At 45.5% G+C, this 22,459-nt stretch overlaps 1 long non-coding RNA gene across 2 annotated transcripts in view; it reads right to left on the minus strand.

Moving 5' to 3' along the window:
* Positions 1-22,459, minus strand: part of LOC146204603 (uncharacterized) — a 66,598-nt gene that overhangs the window by 18,837 nt on the left and 25,302 nt on the right. The window contains exons 8-9 of one of the 2 annotated variants that reach the window (XR_014703973.1): positions 10,727-10,864; positions 7,824-10,554 (exon numbers count right to left, since the gene is read on the minus strand). The exons of the other annotated variant lie outside the window; for it this stretch is intronic. This is a non-coding gene — a long non-coding RNA (uncharacterized LOC146204603). Of the gene's footprint in view, positions 1-7,823; positions 10,555-10,726; positions 10,865-22,459 lie in introns of those variants that run through there. 2 annotated transcript variants of the gene reach the window in all.

A 22,459-nucleotide genomic window follows, 5' to 3' on the forward strand; every position in this document is an offset into this window, starting at 1 on the left:
TCGAGATTATAAGGCGCTGACCAGCAGTTTGGTCGACACTCGCGCTATATTATTAAAATTCATGACAGTTGTACATGAAAATATACATATTTGCATGGTATCCTAACCACGCCCCACTCAGTATCCCTAGCCACTCAGATATACCTGCACAAGGTTCCTTGTAAAGTTGCTTTAGCTACTGTTTCTGCACGGCGAACTATATTGCGTCTCACACGACGTACCATATTCGATAATAAAGGGCCACCTCCAGTGCACATCCAGTTGCCTGATATTTGATAAGATAGAACGTGCATGACTTATCCACGCAAAGAGTGGTTCACATCGCAGGGAAAAATTTTAAAAATACATTTCAGAAAGACGTCCAGTAACCGTTTTGTTCCAATAGTGCTGTGCTCGGCCTAGAAAAAAATAACCCCTTTTTGCTTCTAAACCTGTTCCCCAGAGTGCAAACCACCACCGGCCTCAGATGAGGCATAATGGCGAAAGCCTTTAAAGTCTCCTACTGTCCGCGTTCTGTCCGGTCACACTACAGCTGTCAATGATATGACGTCATGATGAAGTCATAAGAAAAATAAAAATCCTGTTTCCACAGGGAATCGAACCTCCTATCCTTGGATCCCCAGCCGAGCGCTTGAACTAACTACGCCCCGCCGGGATCGTGAAACGCACATCATAGAGTGAGCATGCTTGTACCGATGACAATGACGCAGCAGTTAGCGATAATGGCAATCATGACAGCAGCGATGAAAATGGCAGTGCTTTTAGTTGATAATGATAATCAGATAAATGAACAAACTTGATGCTGCCTTTCAGCGGCAACGCTAAGGCTTCCGCATTTCTGCAGCGTAGATTCACCAGTGCTGTCGGAATTTGTACTTGTATACCCATATCCATTTCCAAGCATTTATGCCGCTATCTGTGGATTAATATTTTATTCCGTAAAATTGCAGTATATATACGTCCAACCGCACTGCGAATAACGATGCATAAATGTGATGTGCCTCAAGTGCGAAGAACTGAGAAGTGATATATATTTGCATAACTGTACACCAAGCCTAAATGTTTCTTATTCCTCCTTACCCTGAAAGCACTTGAATCTCCTTCACTTTCACACAACTATTAATGAATCCTAATCAATCTATTAGATTCGCATGCACGTACCCAAACTAGGTTTAGTCACATGAAATACTAAGTTGTTTGGTGCACCGCACACGTAAACACTGCGATGTGACGTGTGATGCTCATATGAGATTCCAATTTTCACGCGTTATATAGATTGAGTTCACGGCAAGCAAATACACGTATACGAATGCAACACTGCAGGTTTGAGAACAGTGTCGACGTGTCGTGATAGGTGTGACTAGAAAACGGGGCGGAGGTCCGGCTGTGGGGAGCCAACCTTCATAAGCATAATGGAAAGAAGATTGTATGAGAGAAATAACGTGCGATGAATAGGTTAATCTGTCTTATGTGTCAAGATAGCCATTGCAGTTCTGACAAAGGGAAAGTAAGCGCCTGTTAATAACGTGGTGTGTAACGCATCGTGCGGGCGAGAAGGTCCTGCGCTAGGAAAGGAATTTCGCTTCTTGAATTGAGGCCAGCAGTAGGCGGCACAAAGAAACAGCTGTTCACGCTACAGCCTTTCGAGAAACGTGAAGAGCCAGTAAAAATTGTCATTTCCCTTTGCTAAAGATCTTCCCTAGTCAATGTTGCATACCGAAACTTACTTCAACGTGTTCAGTGAAAGACAATGGAGAGGAACATTCTGGAAGGAAAGGAGCAATTGCGACCAAACAACTGGCGCATGGATGGCCGCATCACCGCCGTTATAATCATGTGTTGCAACCATTCGCCTGTACGAATGTCCTTTTAATTGCGAAGGTTTAAAACAGCTGGCTTTCTATGGTCTCTGCATCGATTCCTCCATAGATCCATGGCAGCGATCATACTGCCCACAAGATTAGCACAGTGGAAAATTCTGTTATTCGTACATATAAAGCTTGCCAGAAAAGAAAAAAAAGGGGAAAGAGAAAAAAACGAGCGCTAGAGCCACACGAAGCATTCGTGCACTTCGTAGGGCCCAAGTCGTCTATCGGGTGGTTATAGGCAGCAAAGATGTACTGCTATGGTCTCGTCGTTGCCATGCTTTGCAGAAAGGGCTGGCACTAACGTGTAACGACACATAAATGGGCAGGGTCTTCTGGCAGCCCAAAACACGCGATGCAGCTGGTGCCGCCAGAACGGTCACGTGATCACAAGGAAGATTAAGCATCCCGATGTTTGTGCCGAAGGAGAGAAGGACGACTCTCCAAGCAAGGGGCTCTCTGAAAAGCGGAAAGTCGACAGGAAAGGACGTAGCGTTCTAAGTGGTTAACTATTAAAATTGAAAAGAAAAATCTTTTTATGAACAGACGCGTCCAATAAACATTTGATTCCGGTAGTGCAGTGCTCGGCCTCGAAGAAAAATTTGTTTTCTGCTAAGCTGTTCCTAAGTATGCAAGCCACCGCCGGCCTCCGACAAAGTATTAAGACGAATTACTTTAAAGGCTCATACTGTCAGCGATCGCCCGGTAACACTAAAGCTGTAAATCAAATGACGTCATGATGAAGTCATCAGAAAAATAAAAATCCTGTCTCCAACGGAAATTAACCTCCTAGCCTTGGATCTCCAGCCAAGCGTTTTAACTAACTGCGCCACGCCGGGACCGTGATACGCATATCATACAGTGAGGATGACAGTAACGATGATAATGACGGTGCATTTAGTTGGTAATGATAATGAGATAAATGAACAAACTTGATGCTGCCTTTCAGCAGCAACGCTAAGGCTTCCGCATTTCTGTAGTGTAGATTCAACAGTGTTCTCGAAATATTAACTTGTACCTATCCTTTTTCAAGCATATATGCCGCTGCCTGTAGAATTATACTTTATTCCGTAAAATCCCCGTATATATACGTCCAACCGCAATGCGAATAACGATTCATAAATTTGATGAGCCGCAATCACAAAAAACAAAAAGAAGTGGTTTAGTGACTATTTAAAATACTAAATGGCCACAAGAATTACTCAGAAACACAGCCCTTGACAATATCTGCAGAACTGTTAACCAAGCCTACATGTTTCTGATTTCAGGCAACTGTTAACGAATCATAGTCAAACAATTAACATGTACATGTACGTACCCAGAAGGGAGGTTTAGTCGCAGTGCATACTAAGTTCTTTGATGCACCGCACACTAACACTGCGATGTGACGCTTGTTGCTCATATGAGATTTAAATTTTCATACATTACATAGAATGAGTTAACGGCAAGGAAGTGCATGTAGTCTAGTGGAGACCTATATCGATTTCAACTGTGGCTAATAACTTTGCTTAAAGCTGAGTGCAGGGTATAATCGATAAGAGCATGAGGCATAATTCTCTCAGACGAAACTCGACGACTGAAGCGATGTCACAGCCAGGAGCCCAAGTTCAGAGGCATATTTCAAAGGCGCATCCTCTACAGACCAGATAATACACAACCAACTCGATCGTAAACATCGTGCAGGATCCTTCCAACCATATTCTCCATTCACGCATTCTTTAATCGCGAACCGACAGACTGACAAATAAAGTTTATACTGTCACTGCAAAGTCCAGATTTCAAAATTCGTCCCGCAGCGCCCGGCTTGCACATAATATTAAGATACCTCATAATATATATAAAAACACTTCGAATGCCCCTCATGTATTGAGCAATGTACCATTCTATATTGTCTTGAAATATTTTCAAATCGCCTGTCATTGGAGATTTATACGCAATGGCGTGCTCTCTTTATTTTCCATTTTTTGGCGCTGTTAATCCAAATTGCCTCCTAATTGTTAGTATATTTTTTATTTCTGCTCCCTTTTTTATCTCTTTAAAGCAGCAATTGTCAAGAATCAAATAATTTCCTATCCCGCCCCATGGAAAGGAAGGGGGAAATGTTTCTTTTCCATTAGGTTGCATTCTGAGCTGATTTAGATCCGTAGTCTTCACAACGCTTTAAGAGGTGCTGCGAAACTGGTCCACTTCACAGTTTACAGTGTCCGAAAATAAACCTCCCGTCTGGTGGCTCCGCCCTAGAGACCACGCGAGAACCATAACACTGAAGAAGAAGAGCACTGCGTGAGCCCTTGTATGTCTCGTGTCTTTCCGCCGTCTTCTTCAGCGCCAGCAGGTCAGGCACGTGCCCTCGAGCGGATCTGTTCGGAGACTGATCTCTGCAGCAAATGCTCCGGTTATTTCCTTGCTACAAATTGGACTGTGGCAAACGAGGCGAAGAGCGACGGCCCTTTTGCAGATCCTGCACTTCAAGTGGAACGCCTACCACTGCTATCCCAAAGCGAAGAAACGCCTTCGTGGAACAGCTTGCCTGGAACGAGATGGGTCAGCGAATTCACAAACGGGCATCTATCCCTCTAGCACGACCGGCGCACCCGTCCAGTCCAAGGTTACCACTGCAGTCCAGCCTGTCAACGGTGGCCGAGGCAAGTGTCAGAGTGACATCAATCATTACGGTACAACTTATCTCTGCGGCGGCTTCGACTCCTTCGAGGATGGCAGGTTCCCGCAGTAGCAGCGGTTCCACAGACACCATCCATTTTCTCTTGGCGAAGAAGACGCCGCAGGAGAGAATGTTGGTACGCAATTGGACCGTGTATGTTTCCCATGCATGGTCTGTGGTGTACTTTACTTAATTGATTCTACGCGGCACTGCAGGGAACCAAGAGGCTGACAGCCGACGTGGGCGCCAGAGGGAGGCTACTTACGGCCGTAACACTAACCTGCGCTGCGGCTCCAGATCGTACCCCAAAAAGAGGCCCGTCCAGCGGCACTGCTCGCACAGCCTTCATCCACCCGCAGTCTGCAAGGGATCCGACTGCACCACCTCAGCCAGCGACAAGGGCAGCGATGCCATGAAATTGCAAAAATAGGATGTCCTAGTGTTTCGATTTTTCCCTGCCTGGGATGATTTCTATTTTAGTGTGCTGATTATAATTCTTAATTAAATGATTTTTGAACCATGTTTCGTGCCGGTTCAAAGTTTTCACAAGCCGCGAGCAACGCATGCGGCCAACCCAAACATACCTGGACTAAGATTTTGGTAAGCTCGAACGGCGCGCTGTGGACTTTGTTCAAGACACACAGTATCAGTTCCACAGAAGTCACACTCATAGGCTGGATAGCGTTCAGAAAATTTAATACGGGACAAATTCCTGTGTGTGTGTGTGTGTGTGTGTGTGTGTGTGTGTGTGTGTGTGTGTGTGTGTGTGTGTGTGTGTGTGTGTGTGTGTGTGTGTGTGTGTGTGTGTGTGTGTGTGTGCATGTGTGTGTGTGTGTGTGTGTGTGTGCGCGTGCGTGTGTGCGTGTGTGTGGGTGTGTAACCTGACCTGACCTGACCTGACCTTGACATTGACCTTGACCGACCGACCGACCGACCGGGTGAGTGAGTAAGTGAAATATTACTCAAGACGACACAGTCTGTTAATAATTCGTACCTTTATGGGCGATAACATAAAACGAGGTAAGCTCTGCGTTACCTGCAGGTTTGAGAACAGTGTCGATGTGTCGTGATAGGTGTGGCTAGAGCACGGGACGGAGGTCTGCCGATGGGGAGCCAACCTCCATAAGCATATTCGAAGTAAAATGGTATGGGAGAAAAAACGTGCGATGATTACGTTGATTTGTGTTCTGCGTCAAGAAAGCCATTAAAGTCCTGGCAAAGGCGAAGCACGCGCCTGTTAATGACGTGGTGTTTAATCTATCGTGCGGGCGAGAAGGCGCTGCGCTAGGAAAGGGATGTTGCTTCTTGAATTGAGGCCAGCAGGAGGCGGCACAAAGAAACGGCTGTTTACGCTACAGCCTTTCGAGACACGTGAAGAGCCAGTAAAAATTATAATTTCCCTTTGCTAAAGACCTTTCTTAGTCAATGTTGCATACCAAAACTTACTTCAACGTGTTATTTGAAAGACAATGGAGAGGAACATTCTGGAAGGAAAGGAGCAATTGCGACCAAACAACTAGAGCATGGATGGCCGCATCACCGCCGTGAAAATCATGCGTTGCAACCATAGGCCGGTACGAATGTCCTTTTAATTGCGAAGGTTTGAAACAGCTGGCTTTCTATGGTCTCTGCATCGATACATCCAAAGATATTCATGGCCGCAATCACACTTCGCACAAGATAAACGCAGTGGAATATTCTGTTCTTCGTGCATATAAAGCCTGCCAGTAAAGAAATAAAAAAGGTAGAGAAAAAATCGCGCGCTAGAGCCACTTTTCGTACGGCTTAAGACTTCTATCGGATGGCTATAGGCAGCAAAGCAGATGTACTGCTATCATCATCATCATCATCAGCCTGATTATACCCACTGCAGGACGAAGGCCTCTCATATATTTCTCCACTTAACTCGGTTCTGTGCTAGCTGCATCCACTTGACCCCTGCGAACTTCTTAATCTCATCCGCCCACCTAACTTTCTGCCGCCCCCTGCTACGCTTTCCTTCCCTTGGAATCCAGTTTGTTACCCGCAGCGACCATCGGTTATCCTCTCTTCGCACTACATGTCCTGCCCATGTCCATTTCTTCTTCTTAATCACTACTAGAATGTCGGTAAATTGAGTTATTTCTCTGACCCACTCTGCACGCTTTCTATCTCTTAATGTTACCCCTACCATTTTTCGTTCCATAGCCCTCTGGGTTGTCCGCAACTTAAGTAGAACTCTCTTGGTTAGCCTCCACGTTTCAGCCCCATAGGTGAGTACAGGCAATATGCAACTGTTGTGTACTTTCCTCTTGAGCGATACCGGTAAGCTGCTAGTCATAATCTGCGAGTGCTTGCCAAATGCGCTCCATCCCAATCGTATTCTTCTTGTTATTTCCTTTTCGTGGTCCGGATCTGCGGTGACTACCTGTCCTAAGTAGACATATTCGCCTACTACTTCCAGTATTTCGCTACCTAATGCAAACTGCTGTTCCTTCCCGAGGCTGTTGAACATTACCTTAGTCTTCTGCATATTGATTTTCAAGCCTACTTTTCTACTTTTCCTGTCTAGGTCATCAATCATTATTTGCAGTTCATCCCCCGAGTTGCTTAGCAAGGCAATGCCATCAGCAAATCGCAGATTACTGAGGTAGTCTCCATCTACCCTTATCCCTAACTGCTCCCATTCCAAGTCTCTGAATACTTCCTCTAAACAAGCTGTGAATAGTACTGGGGAGATTGTGTCTCCTTGCCTAAAGTAAAGACGCAGTATACTGTACTAATGGGCGATTTCAATGCCAAGGTAGGGAAAAAACAGGCAGGAGACAAGGCAGTAGGTGACTATGGCATTGGTTCTAGGAATAGCAGGGGGGAGTTACAATATTTGCAGAGCGCAATAACTTACGAATCATGAATACCTTCTTCAGCAAACGGAAGAACCGGAAATGGACATGGAATAGTCCTAACGGAGAGACTAAAAATGAAATCGACTTCATAATGTGTTCAATCCCCGCCATTATGCAAGATGTAGAGGTAATCGGGAAAGTGCGATGCAGTGACCACAGGATGGTGAGGTCCCGAATTAGCCTAAATCTGTACTGCTATGGCTGCCACTAACGGGTAACGACAAATGAATGAACATGATCTTGCTGCAGCCCAAAACAAGCAATGGAGTTATTTGGTGCCACCAGAAGATGCACATGATCACAAGGAAGATTAAGTATACCCATGTTTATGCCAATGGACCGAAGGACGACTCTCCAAGCAAGGTGCTCGCTGAAAAGCGGACAGCTAAAAGGAAAGGACATAGCGTTCTAAGTGGTTAACTATAAATATAAAAGGAAAAAACAGCTTTTTGTGAGCAGACGTCCAGTAATCGTTTGATTCCGGTGGTGCAGAGCTCGGCCTCAAAGAAACCTTTGTTTCCTGGTAGGATTTTCCCCAGTGTGCACGCCACCGCCAGCCTCCGACAAAGTAATACGACGAATGCTTTTTAATGGCTCATACTGTCAGCACTGTCCCGCTCACACTAAAGCTGTAAATCAAATGACGTCATGATGAAGTCACCCCAAAAATAAAAATCCTCTCTCCACCAGAAATCGAACCTCCTAGCCTCGGATCCCCAGCCGAGCGGTTTAACTAAGTACGCCCCGCCGCCATGATTGTGATACGCATATCATACAGTGATGATTACTGTAGCAGTGACAATGACGCTGCAATTAGTGATAACAACAATGATGACAGTAGCGATGAAAACGAAGGTGCTTTTAGTTGATAATGACAATGAGATAAATAAATCCTGCCTTTCAGCAGCAACGCTAAGGCTTCCGCATTTCTGTAGTCTAGATTCAACTGTTTTCTCAGAATTTTTACTCCTGCCTATCCCTTTGCAAGCATATATGCCGCTGCCTGTAGATTATTATTTTATTCCGGAAAATCCCAGTATATATACCTCCAACCGCAATGCGAATAACGATGCATTAATGTGATGAGATGCAACCGCAATGAACTGAGAGAAGCGATTTATATACTATTTGAAATACTAAATAGCGACAGGAACTACTCAAAACAACAGCCTTTGACGATATTTGCAGACCTGTTAACAAAAGCCTGAAAGTTTCTTATTAATCCTTAGCCTGAAAGCACTTGAGTTCATTCTCTTTCAGGCAACTGTTAACGAATCGTAATCAATCAATTAACGTGTATATGCACGTACCCAGACGAGAGGTTTAGTCGCAGTGCATACTGAGTTCTTTGATGCACCGCACACTTATACTGCGATGTGACGCGTGTTGCTCATATGAGATTTAAATTTTCACACGTTACAGAGTTCACGGCAAGGAAGTGCATGTAGTCTGATGAAGACATATATCGATTTCAACTGTGGCTAATAACACTGCTTAAAGCTGAGTGCAGGGTATAATCGATTCTAAGAGCATAAGGCGTAATTCTCTCGGACGAAACTCGACGACTGTACCGATATCACAGCCAGGAGCCCAAGTTCAGAGGCACATTTCAAAGGCGCATCCCGTAGAGACCAGATAATACACAAGCAACTCGATCGTGCACATCGTGCAGGATCCTTCCAACCATGTTCGACATACGAGCACTTCTTAATCGCGAACCGACAGACTGACCAATAAAATATATACTGTCACTGCAAAGTCCAGATTTCAATATTCGTCCCGCAGCGCCCGGCTTGCACATAATGTTAAGATACCTCACAATATATATAAAAACACTTCGAATGCCCCTCATGTATTGAGCACTGTAGCATTCCATATTTTCTTACAATATTTTCAACTCGCCTGTCATTGGACATTTATACGCGATGGCGTGGTCTCTTTATTTTACATTTTTTGACGCTGTTAATCTTAAATAGCCTCCTAAGTTAGTCAACAATGCAAACACGGTGGCCAGTTGGTTGATCATACTGGGAAATACTGCGCTACTTGATAGGCAGAGACAAGGGAAAGACGACACACGAATGAAGCGCGAACTTACAACTGTTTATTTTTATCGACAAAACACGTACATATATACATATAGCATTCTCGTCAAATCACAAACACATCATTCATGCGTGTGATCACGCACGTTATCACTTCAACCACAACTACGCATATGCGCAAAAATAAACAGTTGCAAGTTTCCGCTTCATTCGTGTGTCGTCTTTCACTTCTCTCTATCTATCAAGTAGCGCAGTATTCCCCAGTACTCCTAAGTTAGTATTTTTTTATTTCTGCTCCTTTTTTTATCTCTTTAAAACACCAATTGTGATGAAGCAAATAATTTCCTATCTCAACCCTTGGCAAGGAAGGGGGAACTGCTTTGTTTTTTCTGTTTTTTTTTTTTTTCATTAGGTTGCATTCTAGTGTGCTTAAGGTCTAAAGTCGTTCTTTACAACGCTTTCATGGGAGCTGCGACCCTGGTGCACTGCAAAGTTTACAAAGTCTGGAAATAATCCTCCGAGTTTATACAGCCTATGAGTCTGGTGGCTCCGCCCTACAGACCACGCGAGAACCATATAACGGAAGTAGAGCGCTGTGTTAGGTAGTAAGGGTGTTCTAGGAGCCCTTATATGCCTCTTGTCTTTCCTTCGTCTTCTTCAGCGCCTGTTCTGGCACGTGCCCTCGATCGGATCTGTTCGGAGACTGATCTCTGGAGCAAATGCTCCGGTTATTTCCTTGCTATGCATTGAACCGTGGCAAACGAGGCGAAGAGCGACGGCCCTTTTGCAGATCCTGCACTTCAAGTCGAACGCCTACCGCTGCTATCCCAAACCGAAGAAACGCCTCCGTGGAAAAGCTCGCCTAGGACGAGATGGGTCGGCGAATTCACCAAGGGCCATCTATCCCTCTAGCACAACCGGCGCACCCGTCCAGTCCAAGGTTACCACTGCAGTCCAGCCTCTCAACGGTGGCACAGGCAAGTTTCAGAGTGACATCAATCATTCCGGTACAACCTATCTCTGCGGCGGCTTCGACTCCTTCAAGGATGGCAGGTTCCAGCAGTAGCAGCGGTTCCACAACCATCATCCTTTTTCACCTGGGGAAGAAGACGCCGCAGGAGAAAATGTTGGTACGCAGTTGGAACGTGTATGGTTCCCATGCATGCTCTGTGATGTACATAATTGATTCTACGGTCAACTGCTGGGAACGAATGGGCTGACAGCTGACGTGGGCGCCAGTGGGAGGCGACTGACGGCCGTAATACTAACCAAGGCTTCGGATCCAGATCGTGCGCCAAAGGGAGGCCCTTCCACTGGCAATCCTTGCACAGCCTTCATCCACTCGCAGTCTTCGTAGGATTTGACTGCACCACCTCAGCCAGCGACAATGGCAGCGATGCCATGAAACTGCGAAAAGGGGATATGCAAGTTTTTGGATTTTGCCCAGCCTGGGATGATTTCTAGTTAGCGTGCAAATTAAAATGCTAAAATAAATGTGTTTTGAGCAAAATTTTTGTCGGTTCAAAGTATTCACGAGCACCGTGTAACGCATGCCGGAAGCTCACATCAGTACGCCATCTACATCAACGTACCCCACCCGCCAGCCCGAACACTCATAGACTAAGATTTTGGTAACCACGAGCGGCGCGTTCTGGACTTTGATCCACAATCTCAGTTCGCCAGAAGTCACACGCATGGGCTGTGAAGCGTTTAGAAAAACTAATAGACTAATTGATATGTGTGTGTGTGTGTGTGTGTGTGCGCGCGTGCGTGCGTGCGTGTGTGTGTGTGTGTGTGTGTGTGTGTGTGTGTGTGTCCCAAATCTGTTTTTGTGAGGGTGGCAAGGGCTTCCATAACGTGCCCAGGGAACACATTCCACAGCACCACTCGTTTTGTTTGAACTTCTCGAGCTCGGATATAGCTCAATCGTTTATCTTCTGCTAGTCTATATTGCCCTGCCAAAACGTGAATGGAGATGGAGCGGTTGGAGCCTCTATTGCCGACGGGACGTATTCTGCATGTTCGCTCAAAAGAACACAAGACTCAGGTTTGGTTTGGTTTGGGTTTGGTTTGAGGAGTTTAACGTCCCAAAACTCAGGCTATGATGAGACACCGCTAGACGCAGGTTGCGGCGCAGAAGTAGAACCTAATGGGTATAAAATTCACTTCCTACTGTAAGGGCTAGTAGACTCCTAGACTATACTCTAAATTTACATTCCTCTCTTCACATGCCTACCCTAACATTTTGTAAACAGTTTCTTCCTTGATCGCCGGAACGAAGACACAGCAGTGAAGATGCAATCCACTCTGCTTTCGGAGTTATTATACACAGATAATGGTGTGTTGTAAAGGATACCGGCTAACGACCCAACCCTTCTCTCCATCCCTCAGGCGTACATCGAGAACTGCTTATCAGGCCGTTCCCAAAAAATATGCATCCATCCTAGGATGACCAGCGCCGCATAGTCCGTGCAAAGGGTCTCCGCTGATTTTATGGTGGTTAGTCGGACGGCGAATGGGTAGACACTGCATGCACGGGTGATGAAGCGACCGCAGACGTGGTGGATTCCTCCCCAGCCCCTCTCATCACATTACCGCTCTCCCCAGGCACCTCCCCAGAAGCTGCAGAGGTAGCCGCCATTCCAATAGCCATAACCTGCACGTAGGCCCCGTACATTTTAGCTTATTCAAAAACAGTGATTCTACATTTTGTACGAGATCTAGTCCATGTCCTTGTTTTTAGTCTACTGGACTCGCCCGATGCACCCCCGCCCCGTCATGTGGCGCTGATATGGGTGCATGCACACTCTGGGAATTCCGGACAGGACGCTAATCCGGGATTCATGAAGGAGCGCATCCACTAGTTCAGCGGGCTTACGCAGCTCGACGCACCCTCGCGGCAGTTGTACCAACCCACTCCCTAGGCAATACACACGCAATACTATGACGCAGAATGCGAACACACTCTCTTCCTTCACTCCTTACCCAATTCCACTACCATCCCTCCTTCCCCACTTATGCCAGTACCCTTTGCCCTGAACCCTTTGCTCCTTCCTTCCACATCCGCTCCCTCTACCTGGTGGACCCTGCCCCGTGGGGCCTAGGAGACTTGAAAAAATGGGAGGACTGGGAGACCCTGATGCGCTCGGAAGACCCGGCCGTGCAGACTATCGCCACCGGCCGGGCTGCCAGTGTTATGAACCTCAGGGACATAACCACTTCAGTTGCAGTGGGGTCGTGCGGGGACCCAGGGGCCTGCGCGCCCTGAATTCCTACGTATAATAAAGGTTTTTCTGTCTGCCTGTACGCTTTTATGATAAGTATTCATGCGCGTTTTCATCGATTGCATCAAATACTCCACAAAAAGCAGTCACGAGATGCCACCCTCAGTCCCTTGCACCTGAGAGGCATGTAAACCGAGAATCCTTAGTTGCACTCATGGCTACTTGATACTCAATACCACCAGTACTGGTGTCACAGACACCCAATTGTATCAAAATCACTGTTGTACTCACTGGAATAACTGCGGCAGCATGGAATGGCTCTTGTCATAATTTTTCATTGTCTGCGCGTGGAGCTGGGTGCCCATGAGACGCCACACCGCTACACCGGTCACGTGTTGTTTCTACTTCCTAAGAGCCAAAAAACGTCCGGGAACGCCTAAAACAAGAAATTTTCCCAATCTGCACAACCTTAGCTAGTGATAACGGGAAAAATTGTGAGACGTAAAATATGTCGGGATAGGGCTCAACTTACATATGGTATATAAACGTGTCCATAAATCCAAGATACAGATCAAGAAGCAGAAACGGAAGAATTTTCGGAGACCCTATTGTTAAGCTCAAACATCAAGTTTCAGCTAGGTTTAATCCGAATGGCTGAACATGCCGCCCAAGTTCAAGGACTCCAGTACACCGTCTAGGCAGATAGGCGGACTCCTATCCTGTATATGTTGGATAAAAAGGTTTTACCGCCAACACGGCCTTTATGATTTCTTTTAGAGGTTGCAATCGTAGGCGAGGCACACGACGGTGCCAGTCACAGCTCTGCGCTAAGGCCAATTTCACAACAGGCTACTTATTTTATTCTTATTAATTTTTGGTGGCGGTCATGAATGTTGGTGAAGCTTCACTGCAGGCTTAAGTTGTCCTTGATTCTGGTAAATTATTTTCTCTAGAAATTTATATTTTGGGTCTTCCTTCGTTCATACTAGAGAAAAGCGCTAAATGATTTCCTTCGCAATGCCATACTTTTGCTTGCAAATGAATTCACTATTCTGGCACTGGTAAGAACCTCCTCATGACAACTAGGGACTACATAAAATGTAATAAACCCCGAACTAAATGGCTGCGTTCTCATGCGTCAGAGTTCGCCGATAAAAAAGAAAGCAGCATTTAATGCCCTCGCTGTTACTTGTGAAAGCGGCTTTTCACAAACGCCATGTGCATTTGGTTCTGTTCCCCTTTTCTCCTTCATAACAGCGCAGCTTTAGTTGGAAATAGCGTTTCATAATTTAGTATACGGCAGAAGCACAATTCTGGGCAGACAACTTAAATTGCTTGACGGTGTTTCTTGCGCAATACAATACAAATAAAATGGTTACACACTTTTTTGAGGACTTTGCATACGCGCACCTGGTGGCCAAAGTAAGATAAGTAGTTTTGAAATACACAATTAAATGACTTTTCTAGCACGACTAAAGCTGTTCTTTACAGGTCCTTAAAAAGACACCTTCGGCACCTTTTTTGCATCACTCTATGCCGGGGTTGTGTTTGTATACCTCTTTTGGGGCATTTCGTTATTTTTTTTTCTTGCTTTCTTACAACGAAATCACAGGTCCTCTCGTTAGTTCTTTCCGGCTTGCCTAAAATCAACACAAAAATATGATTTGATTTCTTCTTTGTGCTACGGGCCTTCACTGCCGTAGAAATTCCAACAACGTTATTGTCCGACCAGTCGATCATTGCAAACACTCCTCTCGCCGCCTCTATAAAGCCCACAAAGGTCGTGCTGGGCTGGAAGTCTGCGCGTGGAATGTCTTCTCTTCCTCTTAAGAACACCAGGAAATGCTTTGTAAGTTTCATAGCCTCAAGAGTGGGAGTTAAGGAGTAATAATTAACTACTCCCCCCCCCCCTCCTCCTTTGTAATAGGTTCCTCCTTTTATTAGTGCCCCCTGCCGTAGTGCAGTAGTTAAGGTGCCCGACTACTGTGGCGGTGAACTCGGGTTGATCGCCGTCGGCAGCGTTTTTATGGAGCCAAAGCGAAAAGGCATCCCTGCGTTGTGAGATGTCAGTGCATGTTGATCAACGCCAGGTGGTCGAAATTGCCGGAGTGCGCCACTACGGCGTCTCTTATAGCCTGAGTCGCTTTGGGACGTTACATCGTAAAAGCTAAACCAAAGCAAACCTTTTATTAGCTTCCTGCAGAATGTATTGAGATGTTCCACACGCCTGCCTTGATAGAAAAGTCACGTGGAAAAATCACAATGGCCCGCTCTTTAACACACCGTAGGCTTTCAACGGCTGTTCGCTGCTCTTCATGTCTGCAAATATTCGTTGGTGGCATCGCCCGAACCACGAGAACTCGAGAGGATCGCACGTACAGTCGTCCTGATTTTTAATAATATAGTGCGAGCGTCGACCAAACTGCTGGCCAGCGCCTTACAACGGCGATAAGCGGGCAACACGGCCAGAGTTTGAGCACGCGCACGAAGGTAGAGCGTCGTCTGCTAGGTTGTTCCGATCGTGAGGCGACACGCCCTGCCATATCTGTTCGCAAAAAAAAAAAATTCAACAGAAAACATATGTCGGCCAGTAGAGCACACATATTTTTTGTTACCTCTTTTATCATGTTCCCACCTAACAGAGGGCTGCTCAAATCAGAAGGTTCGCATTCGAGGAAAATCTTTTCGGATGCTGGTGTATTTGCTTAATATTTTTTTCTTTATTTTAACTCCGTTTCGCCAGCATGGCCAGCCGTAATAGAAATAAGAAAGAGGAAAGTCACAGCTGTCACACCTTATTCTTGCGTACATGCTCTGTTTTCCGTCGGGTTTTCGCGAATAGATTTTGTGGCAGGGCGTGTGCTCTCGTGATCGGAAGAGCTTAGCAGACGATGCTATCTCAGGACGTGCTGCACGCTTATCGAGATTATAAGGCGCTGACCAGCAGTTTGGTCAACACTCGCGCTATATTATTAAAAATTATGACGGCTGTACATGAAAATATACATATTTGCGTGGAATCCTAACCACGCCCCACTCAGTATCCCTAGCCACTCAGATATACCTGCACAAGGTTCCTTGTAAAGTTGCTTTAGCTACTGTTTCTGCACGGCGAACTATATTGCGTGTCACAGGACGTACCACATTCAATAAAAAAGGGCCACCTGCAGTGCACATCCAGTTGCCTGAAATTTGATAAGATAGAACGTGCATGACTTATCCACTCAAAAGAGTGGATCACATCGCAGGGAAAAATTTTAAAAATACATTTCAGACAGACGTCCAGTAACCGTTTTATTCCAATAGTGCTGTGCTCAGCCTAGAAAAAAATAAATAACAACCTCTTTTTGCTTCTATACATGTTCCCCAGAGTGCAAACCACCACCGGCCTCAGATGAGGCATAATGGCGAAAGCCTTTATAGTCTCCTACTGTCCGCGTTCTGTCCGGTCACACTACTGCTGTCAATGATGATGATGATGGATTTTAATGGCGCAAGGGCGACTCAGGCCAAAGAGCGCCAAACTCAAGGTTAATGGTGCACTCAAGTTTATATGATGGAATAGTTGTGATTTTTCATGAAGGGATAAAAAACTGGTGTATAGGGCCTAAAAATGTATTCGCTCTGTGATATCGCTAAAAACAATGGTGTATAGGGCCTAAAATTCATTTGTGATATATAATGGATTCGCAATGTATAAGTAGATGTATTAAAATATCTCATCCGTCCTCTCAAGGAGGAGCGGGCTGAGACCCACGTCGATAAAAAATTTCATGTAAAAAGCCTACTTGTGATAAAAATTTAAGCACCTGTTTTAAAGGAAACATTGGGTTGTCGCCAATAAAAATGGATGGGTGTGCAGGTATTTGATGAGTGAACAAGGAGGGAAAATGACGTCTTCTTTCTGGTTCCAGTTGTGCACATATGATTAAAACATGTATGACAGTGAGTCGATCACCACATCTCGAGCAGTGTGGTGCAGGAGAGTTGGTTAAAAGATATGTATGGGTTATGTATGTGTGGCCAATTCTCAGCCTGCACAGGGCTACTTCTTTAAATCTGTGTTGTTTTTCTGTGGTGTACCTGCCTATTTTTGCCTTTATTGTGTGTAGTTTATTTTCTGATGCTGCGTCCCATTCCTCTTGCCATTGTTGTCTAATCATGTTTTTTATGTGTGGTTTGAGGTCATGATAAGTTATCTTATCAATGTCTGTGTCATTTCGAAGGGCAGCTGAAGCAGCTAGCCTATCAGCTGCCTCATTACCAGGTATACAGCGGTGGCCTGGCACCCAACACAGTGTAATTTTAATTTCTTGTTCATGGGCAAACATAAGGGTGTTATAAAGAGAGTTCAGTACTGGGTTCTTATTTTGCCATTTCCAAAAGGATAGGGACTTTAAAACACTGAGGGAGTCTGTGTAGATGATCGACGTCTGTATTTTATTTTCTATAATGTGTCTCACAGCTAAAAGGATACCATTGCATTCAGCGGTAAATATACTAGTATTTCTGTTCAGGGTTTTTGACTGTGAAAACTGTGGCCCATGTGCTGCACAGGAGACTTGAGCAGACTTCGAAGCATCAGTGTAATATTCATCACAAGTGTACTTCTCCTGAAGTGACATGAAATGCTGCTGTATGGCAATAGGGGATGCATGTTTGCCCACTTCAAGAAACGACAGGTCGCAATTAACACCGTGCATTTCCCAAGGAGCAATTAGGTCTTTTATGGAAGTTGTATGAAGACTGGTAACCGAAACATTCAGATATTCAATGTGCGTGGCAACTCTGATTGGATATGGTGGTGTTAGAGATGGTTTTTTTGAGAAAAGTGCTGTGCCAGTTTTGTCAAGCAGGAGCCGACGACATGGATGGTCCAGTTGGCATAGTACCTTCATAGCATAAGTTAGAGAAGTAAATTGTCTCCTTCGTTGCAGTGACCATCGGTTCGCCTCGACATAGAGGCTAGCAATTGGGCTAGTTCGGAAAGCGCCTGTAGCGAGGCGAAGGCCGAGGTGGTGCACGGGATCGAGCAATTTTAGCGCAGAGGATGATGCTGACCCATAAACCATCGAGCAATAGTCAATGCGTGATAGAACTACACTATTCAGAAGGTTCAGAAGGCAGTCGCGGTCTGTGCCCCATGACCGGTGAGAGAGAATTTTTAGCAAATTCATCGCTTTGAGACACTTCAGTCGCAACTGTTTTATGTGGGGAATGAAGGAAAGTTTTTCGTCAACAACTACGCCAAGAAATTTATGTTCTTTTTTAAAGGCAAGGCTCTGGCCATTCAGTGTAATGTTGGGGTCAGGCCTGATGCCACGCTGCTTAGAGAAAAGTACACAAACACTCTTTCCAGAGTTAAATTTAAACCCATTGTCATCAGCCCACCTGGACAATTTGTTTACACCTAGCTGAATTTGTCGTTCACAGATGGCCAAGTTGCAAGATTTGAAGCTTATCTGGACGTCATCAACATATACAGAACAAGAAATAGTTTTTGGCAGCACGCTTTTTAAAGAGTTCATTTTGACTACAAAAAGTGTGCAACTGAGAACACCACCTTGAGGGACACCATTTTCTTGAATGTACTGCTTTGAATATGCATTGCCAACACGAACTTTGAAGGTCCGTTCAGACAAGTAACTTCGAATTGTGCTCAACATGTTTCCTGTGATGCCAAGAGAAAAGAGGTCGCGGATGATACCATAGCGCCAAGTGGTATCATATGCTTTTTCAAGATCGAAAAAGACAGATAAACAATGTTGTTTATGTGCAAAAGCATCCCTTGCATAAGACTCAAAGGCAATGAGCTGATCAGCTGTTGATCGCCCAGCTCTAAAACCAGCTTGGTTTTGATAAAGAAGACCATTGTATTCAAGGAAATGGAGAAGGCGACGATTTACCATTTTCTCAAAAAGCTTGCATAGACAGCTGGTTAGTGCGATAGGCCGATAACTAGCAGCAAGTGTGGGTTCTTTTCCGGGTTTTAATATTGGGATGATGATCGCTTCCTTCCATGCTTTAGGAAAGCATCCTGTGGCCCATACTTTATTATACAGGTAGAGTAGGGTTTCAACAGTGTTCACATGCAGATGCCTGAGCATTCCATATGTGATCCTGTCAGGACCTGGAGCTGTGTTACCACATGTGTCTAGTGCAATCTTCAGCTCCTGCATGGTGAATGGGCTATTGTATCCTCCTGAGGATGGCCTTTTATCATGTATGTGCTTCCTCTCCTCTCTTGCCTTGTGCCGCAAAAAGGAATCTGTATAGTGTGCTGAGCTGAATATGTATTCAAAGTGTTGCCCTAGTGTGTCTGCTTGATGTTCAAGAGAGTCACCACTGGTGCTGACAAGGGGCGTTGGGACTGTGCTATATCCTTTAAGTGCTCTTATCCTGTTGTGAACTTTGTGTGCGTCAGAATAGGAGTTCACTGAAGAAAGGAATGATGACCAGCTTTCTCGCTTGGAGATGCGTCGAATACGCCTGCCATTTGCCTTTGCACGCTTAAAGGCTATTAGGTTTTCGGCTGTGGGGTATCGGCGTAGTTTCGACCATGCCCTGTTTTGAGTTTCACGAGCAGTCTTACATTCTGCATTCCACCAGGGTCTTCGTTTATTTCGTGGCTTACTTGACGTCTGTGGAATGTATTTTTCTGCTGCCTCTATGATGTGCAGCGTGATTAAGCGTTGAGTTTCATCAACACCTAAGTCAGTAACTGATGAACTGGCCAATGATGACTGTTCCCTGAACATCTTCCAGTTGGCTGCATTTTCTTTGAATTTTCTGGGATTCGACACATTTTCATTTCCGTTCCCAGTATATTTTATTAAGATCGGAAAATGGTCACTTCCGTATAGATTGTTAATGACAGTCCACTCTGTAGCTGCCAGGAACATCGAGGAGCCAATGGCTAGGTCTATGGATGTGTAAGAGTTATAAGCTATATTGTAGTAAGTTGGCTGTTTCGTGTTTAGTAAGCATGATCCCGAGGACAATAAGAATTTTTCGATTAGAACACCTCGGGAGTCCGTTCTTGTACATCCCCATAATGGGTGGTGAGCATTAAAGTCTCCGACCAGCAACCAAGGTTCCGGAAGTTGATCAATCAATTTTTCAAAACTTTCGCTACTTAGCTTATAAGTTGGAGCAATATACAGGGAACATACGGTTGTTATTTTGCCATAAACTAAGCTTCTGATTGCCACTGCCTCTAAGTCTGTGTTGAGTGAGATGTTTCGAGAGGGGATTGATTTTTGTGTTACAATGGCAACGCCACCAGAGGAGTGAGAGCTGCCTAGCCTGTCGTTCCTGAATACATTATATTGCTTAAGGAAATTTGAGTCTGCTGGTTTTAAATGGGTTTCTTGCAGACAAAGTATGTTTGGCTGATAGTCCGCAAGAATTTCATATATATCATCTAAATTTTTAAAGAGTCCTCGGCAGTTCCAATAAATGAGGAGCGCCATAATTAAAAGTTATTTAAGGGACAAGTTTAAATTTAGGTTTGTAGGTCCTTGGGACCTGTTATTGGGACTTTTCCCTTTCTTTTTCGCTCCAGTGAGCTTTGCCGCCTAGGCAGCTGGGGTGAAGAAGTTGTGTCCATCGCATCTTCAGATGCGGTGGACGACTGTGCAGAAAGCACAGGATTGTCAGTTTTAGGCCTCGACTCATGGGTCGAGGCCTTTGGGCCGGCTGACCTGGGGGTCCGCGCAGCCAGCTTTGCGGGTGGTGGTGGAGTAGCGCTAGCTGACTCCACCGAGGGCGCAGGTGGCGCTGCCCTGGAAGAACTGTGTGCTTCCTGGGCAGGTGCCAACGACCGCTGTGATGCCGCGCCCTGCTGCGTCACAACGGAGTAGTGTGGCTTTTGAGGGAGAGAAAGCCGCTTTCGTGCCTCTCCGTAAGATATGTTTTCGGTGACTTTCAGTGTAATTATTTCTTTTTCTTTTTTCCAGTATGGGCATGAGCGTGAATAAGCTGGGTGGTTACCTTCACAGTTTGAGCAGAGAAGCAGCTGTTCTTCGCAGTTGTCTGTAGGGTGTTCGTGCGAGGCACACTTTGCACATGTGAGTTGGCCACGGCAACTCTGAGAGCCATGGCCATATTTCTGACATTTGAAGCAGCGGCGTGGGTTAGGGATGTAGGGCCTCAGTTTTATCTTTGTGTAGCCTACTTCGACTGATTCTGGGAGAGTGCTTGCAGCAAAGGTGAGTACAATGTGCTTTGTTTCTATCTCTTTGTTATCTCGTCTGATCTTTATCCGGTAAACATCTGTGACATTTTGTTCCTTCAGGCCTTCAAGAAGTTCTTGTTCACTGACGTACCTAAGGTCATCATCAGAGATGACTCCTCGGGCAGTGTTTAGTGATCGGTGCGGGCTAATCTGTACCGGTATTTCTCCAAATGATTCGACTGCACTTAGCTTCTGATACTGATGGTTGTATATTAATTCTAGTAGCAGGTCACTGTTTCCAAGATTCTTTATCTTATAGCCCTGGCCAATGGCCTCAGTCAACGTTCGAGAAACAACAAATGGGGACACAAGTCGTGCAGTGATTTCCTCGTGGTCACTGTGGACCACGTGGAAACGAGGAAAGTTGTTTATGTTCTTTGAGAAGAACATGGTGGTCTCGGTGCGCCCCCTTTTAGAAGGAGGACGATCGGGGTTAAGGTGTTTAGATGCCATAAAAAGTGTATTTTTCGGCTGCAGTGCCAGCCACCCACCATGGAGCCCAACGAGGGGACGGGACAGAAATTGTCTATTCCTGCCCACGCCAGCTGTACACCGCAACTATAACCCAATATGGCGTAACTCAGGGTAGCTAGCCACACAAGGTTAACCCTCGCCGCCTGGAAGTAGGAAGAAATGAAGAAGGTAAGAGAGGACAGGACAGTTCTAAGAAAGAAAATAGGAAAGTGAAAGATGGAGGGGAGAACAGGAAAAGGTGACTGCCGATTTACCCCGGGTGGGTCAGCCCGGAGGTGTCGTCTATGGGAAGCGTGGGCCAAAGTGGTGTGTTGCCTCCGCCGAGGGGCCTTAAAGGTCCAAACACTCGGCATCGGCTCAACCACCAGGATCCCCTTTTCCCCAGACACGACGATGCCACGCACGGCTAAGCGTGGGTGCTCGGGGTCCGTGGTGTCGCACAAAACACACAAACACCTGCTTTAACAGGTGCCCCCTGCGGGGACTGCTGTCAATGATATGACGTCATGATGAAGTCATAAGAAAAATAAAAATCCTGTTTCCACAGGGAATCGAACCTCCTATCCTTGGATCCCCAGCCGAGCGCTTGAACTAACTACGCCCCGCCGGGATCGTGAAACCCATATCATAGAGTGAGCATGATTGTACCGATGACAATGACGCAGCAGTTAGCGATAATGGCAATGATGACAGCAGCGATGAAAATGGCGGTGCTTTTAGTTGATAATGATAATGAGATAAATGAACAAACTTGATGCTGCCTTTCAGCGGCAACGCTAAGGCTTCCGCATTTCTGCAGTGTAGATTCAACAGTGCTGTCGGCATTTGTACTTGTATACCCATATCCATTTCCAAGCATTTATGCCGCTATCTGTGGATTAATATTTTATTCCGTAAAATTGCAGTATATATACGTCCAACCGCACTGCGAATAAAGATGCATAAATGTGATGTGCCTCAAGTGCGAAGAACTGAGAAGTGATATATATTTGCATAACTGTACACCAAGCCTAAATGTTTCTTATTCCTCCTTACCCTGAAAGCACTTGAATCTCCTTCACTTTCACA

Source organism: Amblyomma maculatum, chromosome 1 (genome assembly GCF_055883805.1).
Source record: "Amblyomma maculatum isolate TAMU_Amacu chromosome 1, ASM5588380v1, whole genome shotgun sequence".
NCBI classification, from domain to species: Eukaryota; Metazoa; Arthropoda; class Arachnida; order Ixodida; family Ixodidae; genus Amblyomma; species Amblyomma maculatum.